The 25,701-nt window shown below is 38.4% G+C and overlaps 1 long non-coding RNA gene across 1 annotated transcript in view; it reads right to left on the bottom strand.

Moving 5' to 3' along the window:
- Positions 1 to 25,701, bottom strand: part of LOC134739440 (uncharacterized) — a 110,742-nt gene that overhangs the window by 42,216 nt on the left and 42,825 nt on the right. Inside the window, exons 3-4 of the long non-coding RNA XR_010126067.1 lie at positions 13,842 to 13,963; positions 9,375 to 9,501 (exon numbers count right to left, since the gene is read on the bottom strand). This is a non-coding gene — a long non-coding RNA (uncharacterized LOC134739440). The remainder of the gene's footprint in view (positions 1 to 9,374; positions 9,502 to 13,841; positions 13,964 to 25,701) is intronic.

Below are 25,701 nucleotides of genomic sequence, written 5' to 3'. Positions count from 1 at the left end.
CTCCTATAATCCCCTTCCCTTGAGTATGGTAGGGACCTATGACTTGCTTCTAACCAGTAGACAGTAGCAAAGGTGATGTCACTCTTATGATTACATTATATGGCAAAGATGATGGATGTAATTCTTGTGATCAGATTATGTTACCAAAGTCTCCATCTTAGCAGACTGGAGCTAGAAACTCTCCTTGCAGATTGGACTAGCTACATAATTTGTGGGGCCCACTGCAAAAGCAAAACCTGGGGCTCCTTTTTCAAAAATTACTAAGAATTTCAAAACAGCTACAAAAGAGCCTTAAACCAAGTGTGGGGCCTTCTAAGCACAGGGATATGTGACAGCATAGGATGTGTGCCCATAAAGCCAGCTTGGCTTGTGGGTTTGATGAAGTAAGTGGCCATGTTCTAAAAGACCATATGTCAAGGGGCTGTGGGCAGCCTCCAGACAAAAGCTAGCAAAAAGTCAGGGCCTTCAATCATATAGCCAAAAACATGAATTAACTTAGAATTGGACTCTCCCCTAATGAAGCCTCCAGACAAGAATGCCAGTATGGCCAGTACCTTGATTACAGCCTTCCGAGAACCTGTGCAAAGAACACAGCTAAGCCATGTCCAGACTTGTGACACGTGGAAACTGTGAAGTAATAAATGTGTTTTGTTACCAATGGCTAATTTTGTGATAATTTTTATGCAGCAATAGAAAATGAATGGAGATGTCACATAAAAGATTGAGGCTAATTTCCTGCTGTTGGCAAGCCTTCAGGAGTAAAAATTGATGTTGTTGAGTCCATGCATGGCCTCCATCCCTGCAAGATTGGCATTTTTTAATAAGCCTATTAAGAAATCAATGGTGTGGTCATAGATAGAGGCTAACTGCCAGCCTCTTTGATTATTAAGAGCTTCTTCCATGGTAAAGACTTTTTGACGCACTTTCATTTGGGACAATATTCTCATATTCTGGATCCATAGGAAGACATCTATCCTTGTATTTTACTTTTCAAACTCCTTGTTTCTAAGACTCTAATCTTCCTCCTTCTAGTTCCATTAGCCAGTCACCATAAATGAGCATAGATTCTTGATTCAGGCTATGGTTTTCATGATAACTGGAAAATTACCTGGGATACTCAAAATTCTACCTATCAAGAGGAATTCATTTTTCATGGTCCTTAAGAGCTAACCCTGATTAGGTTTGTAGGGAGGTGGTAGTCTACTTTCACCTAGTGCCAGCAAATTATGTTGACTCATCTGTTAACCAAGGTCAGAGATTTAGGTCATAGGTAACTTGCCATGAGGTCATAAATGAAGTTGAGAGAAAAATGACAATGCAGCAGAAGTAGCACACTCAGAATATGAATCATATACACATGTATCCTTCTTGTGCCTCTAGATATTCTCCGGCTCAGTTCCACATATATTACTTCCTTTTTATAGTGGACTGCTACTGGGCATGACTAATTTGGTACTTTAATGGATAACATGTGGTTCATCATGATCAGCTCAGATCAAGTAGTTATCCAGACTAATTGTCAGGAATTTATGGTCTATAATTATGGTAATCACACCAATTTGCCTTAGTGATAAAGTACTCTAATTTCTGTCAACCTAGGATCTTCACATTCTCACTGAAATTAAGGGTGCCCTCAAGAGGTATTCCTAATTCATTTGTTTTCCACTTTTTCTTTCATTCTTTCTTTTTTTTTTTTTTTTTTTTTGAGACAGTGTCTTGTTCTGTTGCCTAAGCTGGAAGGCAATGTCACAATCTTGGCTCACTGCAACCTCAACCTCCTGAGCTCAAGTGATCCTCCTGCCTCAGCTTCTCAAGTAGCTGAGACCACAGGCACAAGCCACCATGCCTGGCTAATTTTATATTTTTCATAGAGATGGGGGTCTTGCTATGTTGCCTAGGCTGGTCTCAAACTCCTGGCCTCAAGCAATCCTCCTGCTTCAGCCTCCCAAAGTGCTGGGATTATAGGTATGAGCCACAATGCCCATGTAATGTATTTCTTGTTGTTGCTTATTGGGCAGCTACCTGAGCCACAGGTAGCTCAGAAAGACTCTCAAATTGTTTGTTTGTTTTTTAAAACAGAAACGAGGTTTTACTATATTGTCCAAACCGACCTCAAGCTCTTGGCCTCAAGTGATCCTGCTGCTTTGGCCTCCCAAAGTGCTGGGATTACAGAAGTGGGCCACTGCACCCAGACTACTGTCTAATGTATTTCTAACAGATTTGGTGAAGAGGTTATCTCTTGAACCCTCTTGAGGGATTTTATTAGGAGTGAGGAGAGCAGAATGCAAACAACAAATTAATCCAATATTTCTACGTTAAGATTTCTACCCAAGTCTTTTAATTCTTGTATTAATATCTTTTCTTCTCTAGAGCAGGTCCATTTCTGTTCATATGAGCTATGGTCTGGATTTCAGTCAACCAAACAAGAAAACAATTAAAACTACTCCCATATGTTTAAGCTAGGATATTAAAAGACTAATTTCTGACAAGGTTACCCAAATTGGTAACTTCAGTTACTTCTTAAAATACATTCTTCCCTTATTTATATCTATACATTAACCAAATCTTCTTTTCATCACTGAACTAAAATAATATTTTTCTTAAACTGTTTTAAAGTACAAGCTTTATCATCCTGGGGGTTATGCTATAATATCACTCCCCTAATACAAGTTCAAGCTGAGGATCTGGTTTTCATTATTGGTCTAGACATAGTAAGTGTTAAGAGTAGAGCAAGAAGAGGACTGGCTTCCTCCTGCAATATGACTTCCTTACATAAAGTTGTGACAGGGTTGTAAAGCAAGGTAAGAACAATCTCATGAGTCAAATGAAGGTAAGCGCTCCTGGAGGCAAGGGAGTCTCTATGAAGAGGAATCAGTATTTCCTGAGTCAATAAAAGTAAATCCTTTCATGTACCCCATTTTAGTTTGGGGGGACACTACTCTTTCGTTATCAAACTCTTACTTTCACATACTACACAAGACTGTGAATTCAGCTGAGTTTGGAATTGGGGAACCTATATAATTAAACTTTGAATTTGATCTTTGACTATCTCAACTCTGTGGCTGCAAGAAAGGAGTTATTCTTTTAGCTGGTTTTCAATCTATGCCCTAAATTAGAATTTTGAGAATGTCATTCCTTTTTTATTTAGCTGTTCAACTTCTTTAGAAACAACACCTCCAGCCCATTCCTGATACCAATTTATAAGAGTCAGGATTTTTAGCTAGAAACAAAAAATAACCAAGTTCAACTGATGAAGGCAGAATAGGACATTATTACAAGGATTTGGGGGTAGTTCATAGAATCATTAGGAATCCTAGACAATTAGGGACAGGGCTTTGCACCAAAAACTATGCTCAAAATCACACCATAGAAATGATCTAATGAGAACCCCACTGTGGCCTTCACCAAACAAAAGTTGTTGCAACCTGCACTGCACACAGAACTGGCTCTGTGTACTAAATGCCACCAATAGCATAGCTTCCATTACTGATACAAAGTTTAGTCCTGCTGCAACAATCAACACAGCTGTGCAGAGTCCTCTCTTCTGATGCATTGGCTCTCAATTTCAAGCAGAGAAACAAGACCATGTGCCCACATCCTAGGTGCAAAGGAAGCTCACAAAGCAAGTATTTGGCATTTCCAGTGTTTATAGTGGAAAACAGGGTCGACCTCCCACCATACTCATAAAATGGAAAGTTCCAAAAACATAGGCATATTAGTTGACGAGCAGCCAAAATGAATGACAAATGTCAAGTGTGATTAAAATTGTGTGTACCATATGTACCCTATTATGCATAAATTCGATCTCTAGAATTTCTAATGCAGTTCTCACACACGTGCAAGACAAAAACAAAGACTTTTTTGAAGCATTGTATGTAAAAGCAAACGTGAAAATAAATCAAATGTCATCGGTAGAGGATTAGATAAATAGGTTGTGATATGCTAATATGATTTTATTTAGGTATTGAGAAACTGAGAGTTTTATATATGATTTCTTTTTTTTTTCTGAGACGGAGTCTTGCTCTGTTGCCCAGGCTGGAGTGCAGTGGTGCAATCTCAGCTCACTGCAAGCTCCGCCTCCCGGGTCCATGCCATTCCCCTGCCTCAGTCTCCCGAGTAGCTGGGACTACAGGCGCCCTTCACCACACCTGGCTAAGTTTTTTTGAATTTTTTTTTTTTTTAGTAGAGACAGGGTTTCACCGTGTTAGCTAGGATGGTCTCGATCTCCTGACCTCATGATCTGCCCGCCTCGGCCTCCCAAAGTGCTAGGATTACAGGCATGAGCCACTGCAGCCGGCTCCATGTATGAATTTTTAAAAGACTGCCTTTGAAGTGCTCCCAAAGGAGAGGGAAGATAAACACAAAGGTATATCATTAGGACATATATAATGTATCAAAGCCTCAAATGGTATGGGACTGAGGTGGTACTGTTAGAAGAATCTGCCTGTGCTTGTGGAAGGGACATCACAGAGGAAAAAGATACATATGTAAGTTAGGATTTAAAAGATACACAGGAATGTATGATGTAAAAGAGGAGGGGTACATTCCAGGCAATACAAATTATATTTTTTAAGTCACTAAAGCTTGTTATAGCACAATGTTTTTCTGAAAAGTAAGTGTTTGTCATGTTTGATATTAAACAAACAGGACTTGATGGCAGTGTTGTAGCATGAGGGAAGACCTCCAGGAAGAAATTTTAAGTTTCTAGGAACTTCCCTTCAACCTCAAACTAAAGTCAAACAAAAAGTAAACGAAATAGCACATAACGCTCCAATTTTTGTCCCACTTCAAACTGCTATGGTCACATTACATCACTATGTCACTGAAAAACTTTCCTACAAAAAACAGTTATATTTGGCAAATCAAAGATAAATAATTTCTTCACAGAAAACCAGTCACTAACACTGTGGAGTTACTTTTCCACCTTTAAGTAAAAAGAAAAAAAAAAAAATTGAAAATGTTGCCATCTAGTGGCTTCAAACTGTAAAAAAATTAACTATATGTGAATCGTTCAACCACGTTTCCTAGAAAAAGTTTCCTTAGCAGTTCTTAAATAAACAAATATTACATTTGTGTCTCTGCTTTAAAAGAAAGGGCTCAATTTAGGCTACTAGGTTTCAAACTTTTGCTTCATCATTTACTAGCTGGATGACCAGAGGCAAGTTGCTTAATCTCTGTAAAATGCACATAATAATAGTACCTACCTGCCAGAGTTGTTAAGAAGAATTAATGAGAAGATCCTAATAAAGTTGTTTAGTGCAGCATGTCACTCATATTATACATCCAATGGGTAGTAATAATTATATTGCTTAAGGGGGAAAGAGTTGCAAAACGTGGGCTGTTAGATTGAAGTTTGAGTGATACAACATTTTTTTGGCAGTTTGGGTTAGAGCATTATACTTTTTTTTTAAGTAGTAGAAACATTGTAATGGTATATTGTTGCTATCTAGATAGCAGCTATCAATAACTGGTATTCTCTAATTTTGAAAGATCCTTGAATCAAATTATGATTGGGATTTACTGTTACAATATTTGTAAAGTCCAATTCATCCCTGATTTGACCTCTTAAGAAAATATACATCTTTCTATAAAAGCATATATGGAAGTGGAGGAAAAGGCAGCTTTACTGGTTGGTTAAAAAAACTGAGGCTCATATAGGATGCAAACAGCCTTAAAACTTCCTGTCATGGAGACAAGGCAGATAAAACTGGTTCTCTCTATTTATGACATTATTTGAGCTATAGTACTGCTATGACTTATTTTATTTTTCAAGACAGTCCTTGAGACTCAGTTTAACTTAATTTCACCTGTCCAGTGAAGCAGAAACAGCATGATTGTTAAAATGAATTTGACAAAAATGTCTCTAAGATTTCCAAGGATATGATGATAAAATGTTTATGATACCACCATTGAGAATTTGCAGTTAGGCAATCAGCAATATTCATAGTATTAATGGACTGGAATCAATCTTGGGGGGAAAAAAGCATGCCACAAAAGTCCATCCTGAACACCCCTTCTTGGATGTTTTTATCAAAAACTTGGATAAATTGAAAACTTGTTTCTTCTAAGTTGTAGAATATTTTGGGTGGATAGGTTTTGTAGGCAGCCTTTAAGATGGCTCCAGTCATTCTTGCCATTCCAGTATTCACACCTTTGTGAAATCCCCTCCCCTTGTGTGTGAACTGCACCTAGGAACTCACTTCTAATCAACATAATGCAGCACGAGTGATGGGCGTCGCTTCTGAAATTAGGTTACAAAAGCCTGTGGCTTCCATCTTGCAAGTTCTTTTTTCTTCCTCTTGCTGACCAACTGTGATGTAATCTAGTTACCAAGTTGTGAACTGCCCACCTGGCAAGGAACCAAGGGGGACCTCTGGCCAACAGTCCATTAGGGACTGTATCCTGCCAATAACCACATGAGAAACTCAGAAGCAGATTCTATTTCAGTCAAGTCTTCTGATGAGACTGCAGCCCAAGCCAACTGCTTTATTATATCCTGGGAAAGAACTCAAGGCAGAGGTACCCAGACAAATCAATACATGTTAGATAAAATATTTTGTATTTTAAGCCACTAAATGGTAGGGCTATTTGTTACACAGCAACAGATAACTAATACAGTTCACTAGAGGTTGGCAAATTACAACCTGTGGGCCAGATCTGGTCTGAGGCTTGTCATTGTATGGCCCTTGAGCTAAGAATGGTTTTTACAACTGAAAGAATTGTTTGTGTTTTATTTAATAAAAGAAAAGGAATACTACATAAAAAAGATCCATAGCCCACAAAGCCTAACATATTTACTAGCTTTTTACAGAGAAAGTTTTACAACTCCTGCAGCAAATAATATGACCAATGACAGCCAAGATTCAAAATGATTGCCTCAACTGACTAGAATAAAGAAGTGAAGTAAATGAGATAAAACTTGGCAGTCATTGATAAAAAGTTCCATTCTTAGGTTCAAAAATTCAATCTCAGAGTTATAGGATAACGATTATGTGACAAACACTGGCAGATTTTAGTGGATTCCAGGCTCACAAAGAACTAAAATATAATGTGATGCTTAAAAGTTAATATAATCTAACTTTGCATTAACATCCAGCTGATAAAAGAATGTTAGCTCAAGACTATCTATATGAGTCTGAGCATATGTGAATTATTTTAACATGAATCATTTAAAAACTGTTTAGAGACAGTGGAAACGGTTTTTGTATAAGGCTCCTCAAATGTATTTCCTTAACTTATTGCAAAATGCATTTTTTTCCATCAACTTGGTAGGTGAAACCACTGGTATCCAAAATTATGCATTTTATCGGTAGTAATCTCTGTATTTTAAAACTCAGCTCTTCCTTTGATACCTATTTGTATTTTACAACAGGTTTATATTTTTCTTTCTTTTTGTTTTCTTTACATGTATTCCCAAAAAAGTAGGGGTAAAGGAAAGGCAACCAAGGACGTGCATGTATTTGAAAATGGAGGTGGGAGGTTGGTATATTTAAGAGTGTTTTGTCCTACATATCTTCTTTAATCTCTTGAAATTTGGTCTATCTCTGTCTATTTATGTTGGCCTATGCTATACACATGTGTATATATATCCCTGCAAATAAATCCCAGAGCTTTGAGGTAAAACTCACTGCACAATAAAATGCTTCTAGAAACAAGCAAAAAGCAGACAATCTTCACTAATTCTGAATTCACATTTTTGCATGTTATGAATGAGGAGCATAGAAACTAACCAAATTGTTACAGCTTATTTGAGTTCAAAGTGTTTTGAAGGTTGACTGGAGATATGATGTACCCATAGACGCAATTAGCAACATTCATTCCTTATTTCATGCCTTATTTACTGTCTCCTCACTTTTCTAGAGAGCTGCCTCAGTTTATTTTAACTTCATAGGTTACAATTCTCTGTTGTTTACTGTTATCTCAGAGAAATTGTTCTAAATGTGTCAAGCAGGGCCTGACTCAGATTCAGTGGCTTCTTCAGCTTCCACGCCAGCCAGGACAAAGAGGACTGCTGACAAAAATAGAATTTGGTGCTGAACCCTGAAAAGCAGAACTGTGGATGCACTAATCAAGTTCCTCTGAGGAAGAGTATTTCTGCCTCAAAATGTGAAAAGTGACTGCTATTTTCATACTCTAGAGGGAGGTGCAGACTAGCACTAAACTGACTCAGTATGGCGAAAAGACAAGAGAGATTAAAAGAAAAGATGGAACACACAAAGGATAGTAGAGAATCGCAGTGATAACGCTTCTGCTTATATTAAATCACTGAGTGAAATTACTTAAATACTTAAGGTTAAAATTTAAATCTCGAATCTTTACTTGGGTAATATTCACATTTGACTTTCTTTTGTACTACAAGTCCAACACTGGTAGTCCTCAACAAAAAATTCCTTTTTTACATTTAAATCATATATCATGATACTCTATAAAAACCTTTAACCACAAAGGGTTTAGGTGGAAATCATAATGTGTTAGGCCTCTTAATTATAAGCGCCTCCATAAGAAATTTATTTCTTATAAATTTGAATTTGGTTGCTAGGAGATGAAAGGGGAAAAAAGATTTTTTAAGTTGCTCTAATAGTTTAGTAAAAAGAAACGGAAAAACACTAAGTCAATAGATTGGTCTGCTTGTTAGAAAGAAAATTGAAAACATAGATGGCCATTGTATTTGTTGATTTATTACAAAGTAACCTAACAGAGATTATTTGAAGTCTTCAATATGTTTAGAAGATGACTCAATGCTCAATACGATTTCACTTGTCCAAGAATTGGAAAGGCACGGGTCCAGAAAATACTCTTTTGGGCATGAGATATATAGTTATGTGGCTATTGCATCTTCATTTTAAATGAGTTTTCTCAGCTACCATGTACTAGCCATAACAGATTCATGGGCCAATTAGAGATGAAATACTTCCAAAATTACTATTGCTTAATGTCTATTTTATCATTCAATTATTATTACAAATATGCTATTATTTGTATTAATTTATATTATTAAATATCATTATTATAAAATTTTATATCCATATAACACTGAATTTGCCTTTATTCTTCTGATTTTTATGAAGTCAACAAATGAAATGGCAGTAAAGAAAAAGAAATATGATTGGCATGCCCATCACTAACTCAATCACTATTTCTCTTTCCTTGTTTCCTTATTATTGTGCCCATATTCATGTGTAGTTGAAATTATTGCTTTCATAATAGACAAAATGTTATGCTTTAGCTTTTTCGCTAAAATTATACCAAAAATGCTTTTCTACTTGCCGCATGGATGCATAATTAACATCTCAATGTACAGACATTCAGAGACTATAAATGAGAAAGTGTATCACCTGAGGAAGGCCAGGTGCCATACACAAGGTGCCACTTACCTTGGCAAATTCCTCGCTGTCCCTCCATCCGTACAGGCTGACACACAATTTGTTCTCTGTCCCAGAATTGATAGAACTCATGGATATCAATTTTAGCAAGCCTCAAAGAGACTGAAAAACAATGAAACTAAAACAGCAATTTATAAATTTACATTGAGAAGTATGCCCATCAAGCTTACCTCCCTGTGTTTGCTTTGACCTATCACGTTTTCTCCCTCTAGGCAAGCCACATGGATGTCTAATAATAAGGAGGTTGGCTGATCAATTTGGCCTCCAAACAAAAGGAGTCTCTAATATAATTTGAATGCCTATCCCCATAATATCTTCAAGTACTTCAAAGCAAGATAAAGTCCTAGTCAGTGCTGGATGGGCACACCTGTTTTGTCTTCAAGACTCCTTATTTTTTGTTGTTGTTGTTTCCACTGTTTGGCAATCTTGTTCTTAATTGACACATTCTTTCATTGAATGTGCCAGTAAATTCATTCTGGTTACAGTTTTATACTTCGTGCTTGGGAGCCATTCTCTCTCTTCTGCCTTAATCCACCAGTATGCTTTGATTTTACTGCCTCCCTCTTGCAAAAAAAAAAAAAAAAAAAAATATATATATATATATATATATATATATATAATTTTTCTTAAACCTTAGTTATTGAGAAACACCTCACTTTTTTTTTTTTTGGAGACAGAGTCTTGCTTTGTCACCTAGGCTGGAGTACAGAGGCACGATCTCGGCTCACTGCAGCAACCTCCTCCTCCCAGGTTCAAGCAACCCTCATGCCTCAGCTTCCCGAGTAGCTGGGACTACATGCAAGCACCACCACGACCAGCTAATTTTTGTATTTTTAGTAAAGATGGGGTTTTGCCATGTTGGTGAAAGAGGTCTGAACTTCTGGCCTCAAGTGTTCTGCCTTCCAAAGTGCTAGGATTACAGGCATGAGCCACCACAGCCAGCCAAACACCTCTGTTGTCCTTCATGTATCCAAATATTACAGGCATGAGCCATCATACCCAGCCAAACACCACTGTTGTCCTTCATGTATCCCAAATATTTCCTACAAATGGCAGCATAATATTCCATTGAGTTTCTGCATCAAAATTTATTTAAGCAATTCTCTATTATTGGCCATTTATAATTTTCCTTCCCCATCCTATGAAATAATAATGCATATATTTTTTCTTCTTTGACATTTTTCACAATAATTTATATAATTCCCATATTAGAAAATCAAAGGAGAGGATCCTGTGTAACTATTTATATTTACTGCCTAATAACTTCACAAATGGTTTGAGCAGTTTACACTGACGTCAGTAAATATAACAATTTCAATTTAACCTCATCATTAGTCATTTTATTTTTCTGAAATATTTGCTATGTTAATAGGAATAAAAGTATCTTATTTTAAACTATATTTTAATTACTATTGAAACTGAACATTATTAATCTCATTATTAACTTTTTGTTAAATAAATCAAATTGTTATTTTTTAAGACGGTATTAAGCTAATCACTTTGTATGAACTCTTTTATGACATAGATATTGTTTCTGTCAATACTGAGGCTAATATTTTTTCAATTAATTATTTTAATTTAAAATATTCAGATTTTTAATGTCATAAACCTCAAATTGTAGACAAACCATTTAATTTTTTATATTTATTTTTTAAATATCTTCCTCATTAAAATACCAGATTTGTAACATATTAAAATAAAGTATTACATATAGTCAGCTTGCCTCTCCAGTGTTCCATAGTAGCTTTTTCAATCATCCTGAATAATGAATCAAGCCCTATTACCTCATATTCTACTATATACTACATAGAGTTGTCCTTGAAAGAAGCAGCTCAATTTATAACCAATGCTTTAAAATCAAAACTTCCTCTTTTGTGAATTTTGATTGATGCTTACATTCAAAACTATTATCTGTTTTCTCTGTTCATTGGGTTTTAATATGCATAGTCTGTCTTTCCGTACTGAAGTAGCACAGCTCAATTTTAGTTGTTGTAGGGAATTACTGGCTATCTCTTTGAAGTGCTCTCCACAGGACTCCCCAAAGTTATTTATGTAGAGTGGATCTTTATAGGCTTCTTCTTCTGAATATATATCATATCATAATATATATTACATTTTGGTTGCTTAAATTATTTTGCATCTCAGTATTATCCCCAAACTAGGCCTGGTGCAATGGCTCACAGCTGTAATCCCAGCACTTTTGAGAGGCCAAGGCGGGTGAATCACTTGTGGTCCGGAGTTCAAGACCAGCTTGGCCAACATGGTGAAATACTGTTTCTACTAAAAATACAAAAATTAGCTGGGCATGGTGGTGCGTGCCTGTAATCCCAGCTACTCGGGAGGCTGAGGCAGGAGAATCACTTGAAGGGAGCGGGGGACAGGGGGTGGAGGCTGCTGTGAGCCAAGACCATGCCATTGCACTCCAGCCTGGGCAACAGAGTGACTCCGTCTCGAAAAAAGTTAAATATATATATAATATATAAAATTATCCCCAAACTAAAATTAGACATATTGAAATATGTTAAAGATAATATTCTTGAAAGGATGGTAAATTCTTTCTATTACTTGTATCACCTATCAACCTTTACAGTTAGAAAAATCGGGGGAGGGAGAGAAGAGAGGGAACAGGAGAGATTGAGAATAAAACAGTCATATAACTTTTTATAGCATATAAATGAAAACATAAATTGCATTTCTTTTATTATAGGTAAATGACTACTGTTTTCACTTCCAAGATAGAAGACGCTCTGCCATTTCAGATAAAAAACTCTATGCTAGGTTCTGATCAAACTTAGACATTCTGCAGTGTAAGGTATGATTTTGTGTATCTTCCGATCCTTGTATTCCCATGTTCTAAAAACAGGAATGTATAGATTTAGATATATGCTGCCCAGGGCAACAAAGAGAGTCTTTCAACTATGCAGGCAAGTCTTTTCTTGTTAGTCTGGTTTCTTCTATGTCACTAAAACTTATGCTTGTCTCTAAGTTGTCACAATGTGCATAAGTGGCATAGTTCATGCCTGCAGAAAAGGGAAGTGAGAAAAATACACGATAGAATAACAAGAGACCCTAAACTCTAAAATAATTAAGGGACTTTGGGGTGAGAATTTAAAAAGGGAGATATTACTTCAATTTATCACTCTTTAGAGTAATAGGAGTAAAAATTGGGGGTTGAGGCTGGGAGGTGGAAAAAGAAGTGAAATATTATGATGTTTACAATATTACTGAGTCTGACCCTGACTATGTTATAATAATCCCTGGAATTTACCCCAGTGTAGCAAAATCACCGTGGAGAGCAATGATTTTTAAGTCTGGACCATCCTCAACATAGTTAAAGGTGGAATTTCACACCTAGAGATAAACAATACAGTTTTTCAGTAAGTTGTTTGGGCCAATAGATGGCTTTGTTTGCAACAAAAAGTACTGCAGTCATGCCCCTTGTAACATTTTGGTCAACAATGAACCTCATATATCATAGTGGTCCCATAAGATAATAATACTGTATTTTTACTGTAGCTGTTCTATGTTTACATATATTTAGATACACACAAATACTTACCATTGTGTTACAATTGCCTGCAACATTCATGTACAGAAACATGCTGTACAGGTTTGTAGTCTTGAAGCTAGCTATAGGCTGTAACATATATCCTAGGTGTATAGTAGGCTATACCACCTAAATTTGTGTAAGTACACTCTATTATGTTTATACAATGACAAAAATCACATTTCTCAGAATGTCTCCTTGTTGTTAAGATGTATAACTGTATTTGCCTTGTGAACATGGAACCAGCAGAAAGCATTACAAGTTACTGATTGACATAGTTGATTTTCTTATTTTGGGTTTTACACAATCCCTAAAACCCTGATTGAAGAAAAGATTTGTAAAAGAGAAATCTTCCAAAAAAATATATTAAAAGAGTTTTGATAAGCACCTGTAACTTAAAGTCTCAATAAGACATGATTTGCCCCTAAATATCCTGTGGAAAGTAAGTCATTTTTTAAACATCTATTCTTGTTTTTAAAATATAAAATCTTAATGGTCATGCCATAAAATTATCTGAAAAAATATGCACTTTTTGTTATTCATGAATATATGATCTTCAGTTAAAAAAAAATTTCAGCCTTTAAAGTTTATGCATTAAAATAATATTTTTTTCATAAATGTTTCATTATGCCCTTTTCTACATGTTCTAATTTCGAGTTGAAGGTTGAGATAGAAAGAGCTGTGTAGAAGTTATACAAACTGTTGCCAATCTAATCTTCTTTAAAAAGTGTTATCAACGATAAATCCCTATTCCCAGCCACCTCCAGTCTAAACTACTTCTCAGAGTCCTAGAGTCTCCATATCTGGGCCTAACTTTCCTACTTTGTTTCCAATAATCCTGAGTGCTCCTCTTCTACCCTGGTAAGGTTTGCCAAATTCATTCATTCAATAAATGTCTGTTAAATCCTTACCATGTGGCAAGCATGACAATGGAATGATGGTGCAGGCTCCAGAATCAGGCAGATCAGGTTAAAATATGAGTTTTATCCCTTACTGTGAGGTTCCTTAACCTGCATTTGCCTCTGTTTCTTATCTGCTGAAAAGGAACAATAAAGCATCATAGGTTTGTTGTAAAGATTAAAGGAAAGAATGCATGTCAAGTGCATAAAACAGTTTCTGGCACATGGCCCTCCACAAATGTTGGATGTTGCTATTAGGGAGCGTACAGTGAAACAGGAAAACAAAAAATTAAAACAAAATCGGGTGCTATTCCAGGGGAAGTTCAGGATGTTATGAAAGGGACAAAAGAGGCAACTACATTATCAGAAACAGTTTCCTAGAAGAAGAAACCCTAAAATGTAAGTATAAGTCAGCTTGGTGACAGGAGAAAGGAGTAGTCTACAGAAGAAGAGCTATATGTGAAAAGGCCCAGGAATACATTAGAAGATAATTACGGGAAACAGAGAAATTCAATACAGCTGAGGAATGAGAGATAAGGCCAGAGAAAAGGAGCAGCATCCAGGTCAAAAGATTCTTTAAGAAATTTTTTTGTTTGTTTATTTTAGAGACAGAGTCTCTGTCCCCCAGGCTGGAATGCAGTGCCTCAATCATAGTTCACTGCAGCCTCAAACTCCTGGGCTCAAGGGATCCCCCACCTCAGACTCTTGAATAGCTGGGACCACAGGTGTGCACCACCCTGCTTGGCTAATTTTTTAAAAAAATTTTTGTAGAGACAGGGTCTTATATGTTGCCCAGGCTGGTCTTAAGCTCCTGTCCTCATGTGATCCTCCTGATCGCTTGAGGAGGCCTCAGCCTCCCAAAGCATTGAGGTCACAGGCATGAGCCACTGCTTCTTTAAGGAATTTTCAACCTCATACCAGGAGAAATGAAAAGCAGTTTGAGGATTTTAAGAAGAAAAGCAATTTGATTCTGCTCAGGTTTGAAAATACGTGGCTGTTGGCCGGACGCGGTGGCTCATGCCTGTAATCCCAGCACTTTGGGAGGCCAAGGCAGGCAGATCACTTGAGGTCAAGAGTTCAAGACCAGCCTGGCCAACATAGTGAAACCCTGTCTCTACTAAAAATACAAAAATTAGCCAGGCATGGTGGCAGGCGCCTGTAATCCCAGCTACTTGGGAGACTGAGGCAGGAGGATTGCTTGAACCTGGGAGGTGGAGGTGCAATGATCCCAGATGGTGCCACTGCATTCCAGACTGGGCAACAGAAGGAGACTCTGTCTCCAAAAAAAAAAAAAAAAAAAAAAAGAAGAAGAAGAAAAAGAAAAGAAAAATATGTGGCTGCAGAAAAGAGATTGGATTATAGAAAAAAAAAAAGAGAGAGAGAGAATAGAAACATTTCTTGTGTCCTACCATCATGATATGCCCCACCAGCCTTCAAAGGCCAGATAAATACCATAGTCTTTGTTAAGCCGTTCTTTACCGTCCAACCTTTTAGTTTAATTTTCTATTGATGCATAGGAGGTATATACTTTTTTCAGGATGCATGTGAAAATTTAATACATTCATATAATTTTTAAAGAACAAATCAATGTAATTAGAAGATGTATCATTTTAAATGTCTTTTCTTTATGCTAGAAACATTCAAATAGTTCTCTTCTAGCTATTTTAAAATATACAACAAATTATTGTAAACTAGTCACCCTACTGATATATCAAACACTAGGTCTTATTTCTCCCATCAAATTGACCCTTTATCAACCTCTCTCCTTCCTCTTCTCCTCACTACCCTTCCTAGCTTCTAGTAACCACCAACCTGTCTCTATCTTTATGAGATCAACTTTTTTAGCTCCCAAATATGAGCCAGAACATGTGATATCTGTCTTTCTGTACTTGGCTTGTTTCACTTAATATGATTTCCAGTCTATTCATGTTGCTGCAGATGACAAGATTTCATTTTCTTATGGCTGGATAATACTCCACTGTGTGTGTGTATATAATACTCCATTGTGTGTATGTGTGTGTGTGTGTATATATATATATATATTCTCCATTGTGTGTGTGTGTATATATATGGAGTATATATATATGGAGTATATGTATGTGGAGTATATGTCTATATGGAGTATATATATATATGGAGTATATATATAGAGTATATATATATATGGAGTGTATATATATATTCCATTGTGTGTGTGTGTGTGTGTGTGTGTGTGTGTATATATATATATATAGAGTCCATATTTTGGGTTAAGTCCATGTTTTGGGTATGGTGATTAGTGCTGCAATAAACATGGGAATGCAGGTATCTCTTGGATATATTGATTTCCTTTGAGTATGTTACAGGATTCCTTTGTGTGGCTTCACCAGCCAGAAATCTCTGCGGCTGCCATGACCTCTGCCCAGGGACTGGCTCGGGCCTGCCGGCCTCACTCTGCCCCCTCGGCTCGGCAGGCTGCATTTGGCTCACACATCCCACACCTGAACAGGAACTCCGCAATCAGCCTACAGCTGGACCGGGAGTGCCATGGAAGGTTTTCACGTTGGTTGCCGGAGTCTAGATGAGGGGAATCTGGTGGTGTCCAAAAAGCTCAGCGATGCCGACAACCACGGAGCCCCAAGGTGCATTACAGCTTTTGCCCGGGGAGTCCTGAGGTCTGAGCCCCCAAGAAATGTTGTAGGTTTTGTATTAATAGTTCAGCGAGCCAGCCAGGAGGGAATGGCGCCTAACTGCTTCGCTTCTTCACGCCTGCAGCTACTCAAACAGGGGCATGTTATAGCTCTCTCCACTGCCCGCAGCTTGGTGGATGGGGGCATGTAACAGCTCTCCCTGCAGCCCACAGCTAGGTGAATGGAGGCGTGTTATAGCTCTCCCCGCTGCCCACAGCTTGGAGGGCAGCGGCGTGTTACAGCACATTCGTTTTTGCTGCCTGCAGTTCGGCAAACTAGGGTGTGTGATGCCCAGCAGTCTTTTCACACCCCTAGCTCGATGAGCAGGAGTGCGTGTTACAGCTCTTTTTGTACCCACCATTTGATGGGTTCCAGGTTCTTGTCCTGAGACCAAGAGGAATAAGGTAGGTGGACACTGGAGAGTGAGCAAGGCAGAGAATAATTTTATTGAGCAACAGAAAAGCTCTCAACACGAGAGGACCCGAAGTGGGTAGCCCTCTGTGTGAGAAGGGGCCCAAAGTGGGTAGCCATTTGTGAGACTGAGTCCAGGGTTTTTGTGGGTTCAGAATGGGGGAGTGCATGCTGATTGATCCATGGGCAGGCCTGGAAAAAGCACCATTCCAATTGGCCAAAAGGCATTGAGGACATTTTCACTCTGGTGGTGGACTCTACCCAGACCTAGCAGCTTGGTTTTCAGGCTTCAGGTTGTCCTTGGCTTGAAGGTCAGGTTTCACCAGGGACCCATCCTTGTCTGCCTAGGAACTTTGCCTGTCTCCTGTTGCTATCAAATACATACCCAGCAGTGGACTTGCTGGATCAATAGTAGTTCTGTATTGAGGAACCTCTATACAGATTTCCATAGTGATTATACTAATTTGCATTCCCACCAACAGTGTACAAGGATTCCCCTTTCTCCACATCCTCACCAGCAGCTGCTATTCCCTGTCATTTGGTAAAATGCATTCTAACTGGAATGAGATGATATCTCATTGTGGTTTTGATTTGCAATTCTCTGATGATTAGTGATGTTTAGCATTTTTTATATACTGTTGGCTATTAGTATATCTTCTTTTGAGAAATATCTCTTAGAAACTTTTGCCCATTTTTAAATCAGATTTTTTTTTCTGTTGTTTGAGCTCCTTATACATTCTGGTTATTAATCCCTTGTGAGGTGGATAGTTTGTAAATATTTTCTCCCATTCTATGGGTCGTTTCTTTACTTTGTTGACTGTTTCCTTTGCTGTTCAGAAGTGTTTTAGCTTAATGTGATCCCATGTATTTTTGCTTTGGTTGCCTATGCTTTTGATGTCTTACACAAAAAAATGTTTTATCCAGACCAATGTCCTGGAGCATTTCTCCAATGTTTTTTGAATAGAAGGTTCATAGTCTCATGTCTTGAATTTAAGTCTTTAATTCATTTTGATTTTTTGTATATGTTGGAGTGTGTCTAGTTTCATTCCTCTGCATATGGTTATCCAGTTTTCCCAACACCATTTATTGAAGAAACTGTCTGTTCTCTGTCATATGTTCCTGCAACCTCTTTGGAAAATGCATTGGCTGTAAATTCATGGATTGATATCCGGGTTGTCCATTACATTCCATTGGCCTATGTGTCTGTTTTTATACCAATGCCATGATGATTTGGTTACTATAGCTTTGTAGTACTATTAATTTTTCTGAGACAGGGTCTTGCTCTGTTGCCCAAGCTAGAGAGGAGTGGCATGATCATAGTTCACTACAGCCTTGAACTCCTGGGCTCAAGCAATTCTCTTGCCTCAGCCTCATGAGTAGGTGGGACTATAGATACATGCCACAGTGCCTGGCTAATTTTTATTGTATTTCATTTTTTATAGAGATGGGATCTTGCTATATTTCCCAGGCTGTTCTAGAACTCCTGGCCTCAAGCAATCCTCCTGCCTCAACCTCCTATAGTATTGGGATTACAGGCATGAGCTGCCACACCTAGTCAGATGAGGACTTATTATAGCTTCAATCTCATTACTTGTTATTGGTTGTTGAACTTTTCTATTTCTTCATAGCTCAATCTTAGTAAGTTGGTTGTGTGAAGAAATATATCCATTTATTCTAGGTTTTCCAATTTGTTGGCACCTAGTTGCTCATAATAGTCTCTAATGATTCTTTGTATTTCTGTGATATCAGTTGTTATGTCTCCTTTTTCATTTCTGATTTTATTTGTCTTCTCTTTTTTCATAGTCTGACTAAAGGCTTGTCAATTTTATCTATCTTTTCAGAAAACCAACTTTTTGACTCATTGATCTTCTGTATTGTTTTTTAGTCTCACTTTCATTTATTTCTGCCTGATCATTATTCTTTTCTTCTATTAATTTTGGGTTTGGTTTGCTCTTGCTTTTCTAGTTCCTTGAAGTGCGTTGTTTGGTTGTTTATTTGAAGTCTTTCTACCTTTTTGATATAGGTGTTTATTGCCATAAACTTCCCACTTAGTATGACTTTTGCTGTATCCCATAGATCTTAGTATAATATAATCCTATTTTGTTACAATAAAATTTTTAGCTGCTTCTTAATTTCTTCATTGGTCCAATGGTCATTCAGGAGCATGTTGTTTAATTTCCATGTGTTTGTGTAGTTTCCAAGGGTCCTCTTATTATTGATTTCAAGTTTTATTTCATTCTGATCAGAAAAGATATCTGATATGATTTCTACTTTTTTAAGTTTGTTGAGATTTGTTTTGTGGATGAAGATATAGTCTATTTTGGAGAATGTTCCATTACTCATGAAAAGAATGTGTATTTTGTAGCAGTTGGGTAAAATAGTCTGTAAATGTCAATTAGGTGTTTAGGGTCTAGTGTATAGTTTAATGTTTCTTTGTTGATTTTCTTTTTTTTAATTTGAAGATATTTATGCAGAGCTAAATATGAGTGATCATAGCCATGACACAGCCCTCAGGAGGTCCTGAGAACATGTGCCCAAGCTGGTCGGGGCACAGCTTGGTTTTATACATTTTAAGGAGACACGAGACTTCAATCAAATACATTTAAGAAATACGCTGGTTCAGTTCAGAAAAGTGGGAACACTCGAAGGGTGGGGGCTTCCAGCTTATAGGCAGATTTGAAAATTTTCTGGTTAACAATTGGTTGAGTTTATCTAAAGACCTGGGATCAATAGAAAGAAATGTCTGGGTTAAGATAAGGGGTTGTAGAGACCAAAGTTTAATTACGCAGATGAGGCCTCCAGGTAGCAGGCTTCAGAGAGAATAGATTGTAAATGATTCTTATTAGACTTAAAGATCTGTGTTGATGTTAATGCTGGAGAGGTATAATGAGGTATGTCTGACCCCTACTTCCCATGATGGCCTGAAACAGTCTCTCAGGGTAAATTGTTTTTTTTTTTTTTTTTTTTTGAGACGGAGTTTCACTCTTGTTGCCCATGTTGGAGTGCAATGGTGAGATCTCAGCTCACCGCAACCTCTGCCTCCCGGGTTCAGGCAATTCTCCTGTCTCAGCCTCCCGAGTAGCTGGGATTACAGGCATGCGCCACCATGACTGGCTAATTTTGTATTTTTAGTAGAAACAGTGTTTCTCCATGTTGGTCAGGCTGGTCTCAAACTCCCAAGCTCAGGTGATCCCCCCACCTTCGCCTCCCAAAGTGCTGGGATTACAGGCGTGAGCCACCGCGCCCGGCCTCTCAGATTAACTTTTAAAAGAGTACCCTTGACAAGGAGAAAATCCATTCAGATGGTTGAGGGTCCTTAGAATTTAATTTTTGGTTTACATTTTCCCCCTTCTGGCCAAGATTTGCCAGAGGCAACATCAAAGGCCAGCAAATCTTTATTTTGACCCATAGTGGCGCCAGGGTGGCATGACTGCCACCCCCAGGTCCATCTTGTCCCTCAGTGGGACTCCCTACAGCCAAGGGCCTTAAGAGTCAAAAGACTTATAGCCAATTAATTGTTCTAGGCCAGATAGAAATGGATGTGGACAGGCATACAATACCTCTTAAAATTATTATTTTAAGTAAAAAGCCAACAAACAAAAACCAAAAGGAAAAGTTACAAAACTAATTTATTTTTAACTTCTACGTATTGAGCTACTGTAAGCTTGTTTTAGTTACAGACTTATAGTAATTTGCTATACCAAACATAAGCATACAAAAATTAGCCAGGCGTTGTGGTGCATGCCTGTAATCTCAGCTATTTGCAAGGCTTGAGCCATGAGAATTTCTTGAACCCGAGAGGCAGAGGTTGCAGTGAGGCAAGATCGGCCACTGCACTCTAGCCCGGGCGACAGAGTGAGACTCTGTCTCAAAACAAAAAAACAAAAAAACAAACAAAATAAGCATTGTTCTGAAAAAAAAATTTTTAGATAGATAGACAGATCTTAGCAAACTCATAACTGGGAGCATTATACCCAGGAGGCTTTGTTATAAGGTATCTTTATCCCATCAATAAATATTTTCATTTAATTTTACAGGAAGCAGAAAACTCTTTACGGTTGGGGTAGATGCAAAAGGGACACATAATAGCTTAGGCTTGTTTTACCAGCCTTCTTGATTTGGAGGGTCTTACCTTGACCTAATTCTATCCCTCAAAACTGGCCCTTAGATTCTCATGTGCCCACCTCTTCCATGACAGTCCCTGGGCCTAGAGGGAGAGTGCTTGTATAGTTTTAGGAGCAGAGCATTCGCAGCGAAAAACGGATCTGGGCCAGTGGGATGCCAAATGAGGGAGATTAGCATCTCTGGTCTTCAGAATACCATAATTTTGGTTTCCTTGGAAGTAAAACAAGACTAGATAAATAACATTTATATTTTGACAATCAAAAGAGTAATTGTGTGTTAGAACAGAAAAAGAAACCTATTTCAGTAGGGTACCAACTAAAAATATGAAGAAAAATTATAAACGGGGGTACTCTCTAGAGGATTATTATAGCCAAGAAATAATGATTTGATCTGCACTCAAAAAAACAAAAGTTAGGGCTGAAATCTATTATCAAGTGTTACACTTTTCCTCTGAAACAATTTCTCTTTCTCTAACCTTCCTTTTCTATTAAAGAGAAATTATAGTAAGACCAATTTGTGTGCAAAACAAGTTTTAGGCTTATTATACTTGGCCTGATTATTTGCATAAAATGCAGCAATAATTAATTGGCCATATAGGCTTCTTTTAAGTTAGCTTTGCTGGAACTTTACCTAAAAACGTACTATTTTAGTTAAAGTCTTGGTAAAGGAATCAGCGTCTCCAATTCTTCTGTTTAAAAGACTCTTATTGAACTTATACAAATAACTATATTGTCATAAAATCACAATAGAATTTTGGAGAACTCAGAGAGAAAGGTAAATTTGCTTATGAAAACATACTTCACCCAAACAACTCAAAGGAAAAAGATTTTTCTTGACCCTTCTTTAACCAGAACAACAGCTTTCAAGCAAGATGTTTGTTTACCTTGGAAATGCCATTCACAAGCCAAACAGCTCATGGGAGCTGTCTATCAGGCACTGTAGAATCTAGTAGCTCCTCACACAGAAATTTTCCTAGGGAAGAAAGAGGCTCCCTGCTTATGAGTATCTCCTCCTTGTATCTCTAGGTAGCAAGATCCTATGTAAACCATTTTTATTTTATCATAGAACTCCTTGGGGCACCATTATTTCTATTACCATAGGGGTAGCTTCAGTTAACATTCTATAGCAGTGCAGTAAATGCCCCTCAAGTGGAAATTTTCTAGTCCAGTCGTTGTCATTGGGAAGTACTACTCATAGTTTTTTGCCCTCAGCTCCAGTAAATGCTCCACAAAGGGGTATGAAGTGGAGCTTCATAATCCAGCTTCTACCCTATACTTTGTGGGCTCAGGTGAACTTACTAGGTCCTATTTGGCATGTCTGATTAACATTTCTCTTCAGTTTTATAGTGCTAGATAGGGGAAACAACCCCTGTTAGATATAATACCCATTTTCATAAGACATTTAGGTAAAGGGGTTACAACTACCTTACATAAAGCCTGTTTAAACATCTTAAATTTCATAATATTTTTAACCTGCATTATTTTAATGTTCTGGTCACAGGAAATTATTTCTTCTCCCCAGGCCATTTTACCTTTTCTGTTGGAAAAGGGTTTGGGTTCCCAGCAGGGAGTTGCATCTGTAATACCCATGAGGGATAGAAAATTTGATAAGCCTTCTGAAAGACCCATGTAAAAGGGGCTCCTTTCACCCCAAAATTTACCATGACCTGGATAATAGGTATATTTGGTTGGAGGATATCCCAGTTATTATAAAGCCAGTCCCACATGGCTCACATATGAAGCACATTAACTGCTTCATCTGGTGTGCTCCACTTGGTATTTTAGAGGGAGAGTTGGGGAATTCCCTTTTCAGGGCAAACAGACCTTACAGTGACATTTATCTGGTCCACTAGGCTGATGGTTCTCTCAGGAATAACCTCCTATGCATTTGGATCACATATACTCATCAGTGATTATTCAACAGTAAGCTGTGGCTCCTGCCTCAACCCAAATAAGCCCTTACATTCTGTAGTATTTAAAATTAAGAATTCTGTTCTTAAAGTGGTTATTTTTACAATCCACTACATAGATATTTTAAGAAACTGATGATACCAATCTACAAAATGGAACAATTTCTTTACATTATTCCCTCTGGCTTTAACAGTTATTTGGTTTGGAGGGAGGTTCCAAGACAGCTGAATAGGAACAGCCCTAGTCTACAGCTCCCAGCATGAGAAACGCAGAAGTTGGTGATTTCTGGATTTCCAACTGAGGTACCGGGTTCATCTCACTGGGGCTTGTCGGACAGCGGGTGTGGCCCATGGAGCATGAGCCAAAGCAGGGCAGGGCATTGCCTCACCCGGGAAGCACAAGAGGTCGGGGAATTCACTTTCCTAGCCAAGGGAAGCCGTAACAGATGGTACCTGGAAAATTGGGACACTCCCACCCTAATACAGTGCTTTTCCAATGGTTATAGCAAATGGCACACCAGGAGATTATATCCCATGCCTGGCTCAGAAGGGCCCACGCCCATGGAGCCTTGCTCACTGCTAGCACAGCAGTCTGAGATCAAACTGCGAGGTGGGAGTGAGGCTGGGGGAGGGGCATCTGCCATTGCTGAGGCTTGAGTAGGTAAACAAAGCAGCCAGGAAGCTCGAACTGGGTGGAGCCCACCACAGCTCAAGGAGGCCTGCCTGCCTCTGTAGACTCCACCTCTGGGGGCAGGGCATAGCTGAACAAAAGGCAGCAGAAACTTCTGCAGACTTACAAGTCCCTGTCTGACAGCTTTGAAGAGAGTAGTGGTTCTCCCAGCATGGAGTTTGAGATCTGAGAATGGACAGACTGCCTCCTCAAGTGGGTCCCTGACCCCCAAGTAGCCTAACTGGGAGGCACCTGCCAGTAGGGGCCGATTGACACCTCATATGGCCAGGTGCCCCTCTGAGACGAAGCTTCCAGAGGAAGGATCAAGCAGCAACATTTGCTGTTCTGTGATATTTGCTGTTCTGCAGCTGCCACTGGTGATACCCAGGCAAACATGGTCTGCAGTGGACCTCCAGCAAACTCCAACAGACCTGCAGCTGAGGGTCCTGACTGTTAGAAGGAAAACTAACAAACAGAAAGGACATCCACATCAAAACCCCATATGTACGTCTCAACATCATCAAAGACCAAAGGTAGATAAAACCACAAAGATGGGGAGAAACCAGAGCAGAAAAGCTGAAAATTCTAAAAATCAGAGTTCCTCTCCTCCTCCAAAGGAACACAGCTCCTTGCCAGCAATGGAACAAAGCTGGACGGAGGAAGACTTTGACAAGTTGAGAGAAGAAGGCTTCAGACGATCGGTAATAAGAAACTTCTCTGAGCTAAAGGAGGATGTTCGAACCTATCACAAAGAAGCTAAACACTTTGAAAAAAGATTAGATGAATGGCTAACTAGAATAAACAGCATAAAGAAAACCTTAAATGGGATGGAGCTGAAAACCATGGCACGAGAACTACATGACGCATGGCACAAGCTTCAGTAGCCGATTTCATCAAGTGGAAGAAAGGGTATCAATGATTGAAGATCAAATGAATGAAATGAAGTGAGAAGAGAAGTTTAGAGAAAAAAGAGTAAAAAGAAACGAACAAAGCCTCCAAGAAATATGGGACTATGTGAAAAGACCAAATCTATGTCTGATTGGTGTACCTGAAAGTGACGGGGAAAATGGAACCAAGTTGGAAAACACACTTCAGAATATTATCCAGGAGAATGTCCCCAACTTAGCAAGGCAGGCCAACATTTAAATTCAGGAAACACAGAGAGCACCACAAAGATACTCCTCGAGAACAGCAACTCCAAGATGCATAATTGCCAGATTCACCAAAGTTGAAATTAAGGAAAAAATGTTAAGGGCAGCCAGAGAGAAAGGTTAGGTTACCCACAAAGGGAAGCCCATCAGACTAACAGTGAATCTCTCAGCAGAAACTCTACAAGTCAGAAGAGAGTGGGGGCCAATATTCAACATTCTTAAAGAAAAGAATTTTCAACCCTGAATTTCATATCCAGCCAAACTAAGCTTCATAAGTGAAGGAGAAATAAAATACTTTACAGACAAGCAAATGCCGAGAGATTTTGTCACCACCAGGCCTGCCTTCCAAGAGCTCTGGAAGGAAGCACTAAACATGGAAAGGAACAACCAGTACTAGCCACTGCAAAAACATGCCAAATTGTAAAGACTATCGAGGCTCGAAAGAAACTGCATCAACTAACGAGCAAAATAACCAGCTAACATCATAATGACAGGATCAAATCCACACATAACAATATTAACCTTAAATGTAAATGGGCTAAATGCTCCAATTAAAAGTCACAGACTGGCAAATTGGATAAAGAGTCAAGACCCATCAGTGTGCTGTATTCAGGAAACCCATCTCATGTGCAGAGACACACATAGGCTCAAAATAAAGGGATGGAGGAAGATCTACCAAGCAAATGGAAAACAAAAAAAGGCAGGGGTTGCAATCCTAGTCTCTGATAAAACAGACTTCAAACCAACAAAGATCAAAAGAGACAAAGAAGGCCATTACATAATGGTAAAGGGATCAATTCAACAGGAAGAGCTAACTATCCTAAATAAATATGCACCCAATATAGGAGCACCCATATTCATAAAGCAAGTCCTTAGACACCTACAAAGAGAATTAGACTCCCACACAATAATAATGGGAGATTTTAACACCCCACTG

The sequence above is a fragment of the Pongo pygmaeus genome, chromosome 3 (genome assembly GCF_028885625.2).
Source record: "Pongo pygmaeus isolate AG05252 chromosome 3, NHGRI_mPonPyg2-v2.0_pri, whole genome shotgun sequence".
Taxonomy (NCBI): domain Eukaryota; kingdom Metazoa; phylum Chordata; class Mammalia; order Primates; family Hominidae; genus Pongo; species Pongo pygmaeus.
The sequence above is the reverse complement of the archived record's forward strand: the minus strand, read 5'-3'. Positions and strand labels throughout refer to the sequence as shown.